We start from the raw sequence: 4,792 nt of genomic DNA on the forward strand, positions 1-4,792 counted from the left end.
CAAATCCGATATCGAATTGACTCCTCATCGTGATTAAAAGAAATTTCTAAATTTCGCCTCCCCCGTTCTCCCTTACTGACAGCTTCCTGGGGCGATTCCAGACAGCACTCGACCAATAGGAAGCCAGGAAATATTCCTGTCTCAGCTCTCTGCGGAGGCTTGCTACGGATGTACGGTGCTCCGCGAAGGTCATATTTCTACAAAACATGAGCGGAAACGCGGTTTTTCTTTCTTCTATTACAACTAAAACCAAATTTCTCTATTATTTTCAGCATTTATATAAACATTATAATATATAGTTATAAAAAGAAGATTTTAATGTTTTATAACACGAAATATTTTCGTATTTTGTTATATCAATTTTCTTTTTTGATTTATAATCGACGAATCGCGTTCCCACGCGCGCAATCGTGTTATTAGATTCATGAATTATCAACGCTGACCTATAGAGCCGCACTACACAGACAACATCAGACTTAAAGGTCAGGGACTGTGTTGGACACACCATTAGACAACACATAAGCGACATGGCGCCTCATCTAACACAGATGGGAATATAAGGGGATGGAAGTATTAAAACACTGAGAATCGGTACAAGGATAGAGGGAGGGTCATTAGACGGCATTCGATGCTGTTGATACTTATTACAGAAATTTTATTTTTGCGCATTTTTTTTTTCTAAATCTAAATTATGAAAAAAAGTTATATTAAAAAAAAAGAAAGAAAAAGGAAAATCAGAATTGTTACCAGAGTTTCTTCCAGGCATCAGAAAATATATACTTTTAACAGTGTCCGCCCCCACCCCCGAAGAAAGTCTACCGTCCCCTCCCCACCCCCCCCCCCCCGAAATTTTCAAGTGCCCCCCCCCCCCCCCCCCCGTGAAGAAAAAAGTCTGGAAAAAACACTGATTGTTACACTGATGTTTACAAAAAATATCTAGAAGATAATGTATCGTATTACATTATCAGAGATAATGTATTTATTTCTATTACACTTGATTTAGATGGGGCTGGGAAGTAAGCATTTGTAACTTTTATAATGCGTCTGTTACTCAGATAATCTAATGTGATTCAGAATGGAACACTGCTCATATACGCTCCCATACAAATGCACACAGACATACACAGCTAAAAGTGCATTTTAAAATGCTATTACAACACACAGTAGAGTTAGACCACATACACACATACGAAACACATTCGCAAAACTTCGCGTAAACGCACTAAAAAAGCCACACATCTACATACACACACACACACATACATACCACCACCACAGTTCACGAACTCACAAATTATACAAAGTGCGGGCCAGTACTCCCGTACACCGTCAACAGTCCCCTCCCCCCGTACACAAAATCTCCAGCGCTGGACAAGGAACGCCCTCTCGCACAGTACGAGTTCAGCCCCCTTCTCGTGTAGTACTGTTCCCTGTTTACGTTGCATGAGTGCTCTTTCCTTTTTAACCCGTGTCCCACTTTAATAAAAGTGAGGGTTTGATACAAACAAAAACATCACACATCTTTCATCGGCCTGATTAAATGTTAAAAGTTAAATTTATCCCAGACTTGTAAACAAATTTAAAGTGTATACTTTATCCTTTTTCAAAATCCCAAACTTCGGAACATAAAGAACACAAATTTGACGCATTGCTCTTATTTATGAATATTTGAAACGGCTGAAATAATTAAATGTATTAAATAATGTTAGATATACAACGAACATAGGTATGTTTATTGCCATTAAATATAATTAAATAAAAAGAGCAGAGCAGAATTGATACACATTGATTGCACGGGCGACGCACAAAATGCGAAACACTCTGAGTCAAAACTAGTCAAGTAATGACAACAAAATTTACATAGTCATTGATCAGATTTTAAAATAATGTAATGATGGACTAATAGTTAGGCATATTTATCGTTTTTTTTTAAATGCACCGAGTGCATACATTTCGAATTATATGCTACTTGTTTGTTTCTAAATAAGCCAGCTATTTTGTATAATGATAAACTATCATTATTTAAATTAAATATCCATTTATGACGTCCACACGCGGGGGGGGGGGGGGTCCGAAAAAAACTGACTTTAATGGACGCATATGGACTTTTATAAGGGAAAAAAGTGGATTTTTGTGGACGGGGAAAAGGGGGGGGGGGGGTCCAAAATCCAAAAAATTGTGGACGTCATAAATGGATGACCCTTTAGTGTAGTTGTTAAATTAGACGTGAGTGTATTTTGATCTTCGATCAACAGTGACAAACATTATTATGCAAGCAATCTATTTTTAATGAAGAAGAAATATAGCAACTGTAAACAGCGCCATCGTATGTCTTGTTTTAAAAATGTAAGACTCGATTTTAAAACGGCCTTATTAAGGGCTGTTTGCTTCTCATTGATTTGAAGTACATTTCATTTTTGTTAATGTCACAAATACAAAGAATTAATACATCAGCATGTCTACTTTTGTGGTTCTATGGAATCGACAAAAAAGTAATGACCCCGTAATAACAGATATTCCGAATCATAATACATGATAGTAGGCTATACGTAGTTAATTAAGAAATTTTGTTAATGGATTTCTCAAATTTATTTACATTGAATATGAAGAGACAAAATAAGTATGATATTTTTTTTTATTTCTAGAATAGTTTTTATTCTGATTTTCGAAATTCCCGAAATCTATTTTAAAGTGATGACGAAAACAGAGAAAACAAAGACGCCGCCATCTTGGAGGTTGAAGGTTAATCACGCAGCCACACCATCCAGCACCACAGCGCACCAAATCGCACCGTGTGTTTTTTCTTACCCCCACACCTGAGGGCGCCTTATCACTCACCAGCCGCGCTAATGGTTGGCAGTGATTTGGGGGAGGGGGGGGGGGGGGGCTACATCTGGAGCTGTGATGGTGAGGATGGAACATGATGGTACCACACCGCTAGAAGATGGTAGCGTCTATTATTACAATGTGAAATAATGCACCACTGCGATTTAAAGACCTGCCAATAATAATAGAAAATGTCTCTCCGTAAGCCAAGAAATTTTTTTTTTACTATGGCTGATATTGTAAATCATCTAAATGTTCTTTGTTTAAACCGAGACGTCTTCATCATCATCTTTACCCTTTCTTGCCCATGGGGCAGATGAAGTAGAGTTTATCTATTTTAATGATCTCGGCATATGAGCGATAGTGTGGTCAGCACTATGCACAGCTGTCATTGTTTCCCTAAAGTAAGTCATGTATATATCAACCTTCAGGATTAAAAATTCCGTAAGGGACGTAGCCTATAGCAGACCCAAGCAGTGTTTCTTTCAGACTTTTTCTCTTGGCCGCGGTGGTGAGGTGGGGGGGGGGGGGTGGGGGTGGGGGAGAGAGTACTTGAAATTTTCGGGGGGAGTGGGGGCCTACTAAATATCAGGGGGGGTGGACACTGGTAAAAGTATATATTTTCTTTATAATTTTTTTGTGTTGTGGGGGGGGGGGGTAATCACCCCTCCCCCCGAAGTTGCCTGATATAAACTCTGGACCCAAGATCCGAACGAGTGACATTCGGGTTGGCCGTAGAGCGCTCTAATATCTAACTACGTCATTTTTTTAAGTACCAATATAATCCAAAGTAAATGCATAACTGGCCCTTATACGAAATTAAAATCTAACTCTTAAACAAAAGAATAGAACAACAGGAAAGAAATATTTAAGGCAAACTTTCCAGAAATGTTGCCGTCCGGCGTCCTGTTAACGACAACGTACGTAGAACTTGGATTTATAGAAGTGGCCGAAACGGAATGTCAGTATACACTGCTAATTGAAACAGTTCTGATAACAGGCAAATAAAACAAAACGTGTAACATAAATAAATTAAAACGCACTGTTCATCCCAGCCGCTTTGTAGGCAAACATAAGACAGAATAGTGGCTAATTTTGTTGACATTAAACAAAGGTATATCGTTGGAGTCTAGACGACAGGCTACATTTCAAAATGGAGTTATTATATTTCTACTGGCTAATTTTGACGAGGTCTTAGATTTTTAATATTTCGTCATGTGTGTTTGACGTCATCAGGTTTTGAGCTCTTCCATCAGTGTTTAGTGTGCCTATGTGAAGGGACAAATATGTGATTTGAGGCGGTGGTCGGGAGGTAGAGCTTACGACTGCTAACCTGAAAGTCTCGAGTTCGGATCGTGCGCTCGAGTCTTTAGAACTTTCTGAGTACACCCAACTCTAACGTGTACCTAAATCTCGTTATGGAAACCAAGTCGGATGCGCAAATTTCTGACCATACTTTATCCCTTATTACATCGGACTTAAAATCAGATAACTCTACTTCACCTTGAGCACAAAAAGATGATGATATTTAAATTTACTCCAACAGGACGACTTCTAGAAGTACTTCTCTTGCGGACAGAGTTATACCGCGATTACATTATATAATGTGTTTAGGAAACACATAAACTTGAAAAAAGTTAATATTTTATGAAAACATTTTCCCAACAAAATGTATATTTATTTGCTGCGAGATTTTGTCTTATAATCATGATTGAGTCAGGAAAAAGGTTAGCTTTGGGTGATGATTATGGTTTGGTAAAATTTGAGATTTAGGCTAATTTTAGGACTAGAATTTAACGTTTCCTTTATTTCCATTAATCTCGATACTCCCAGAAGACGATCGAAGTAACAATACATGTTTTATATTTCATTCAACTACTTCAACAACTCGAACACGACATTCGTTAAAAAAAAACTTAACTCAAGTACTTAGCCACACAACTACAATACTTAACGCATCTGTATC

The sequence above is a fragment of the Physella acuta genome, unplaced genomic scaffold, assembly GCF_028476545.2.
Source record: "Physella acuta isolate Inbredline_101_S28 unplaced genomic scaffold, ASM2847654v3 ptg000150l, whole genome shotgun sequence".
Taxonomy (NCBI): Eukaryota; Metazoa; Mollusca; class Gastropoda; family Physidae; genus Physella; species Physella acuta.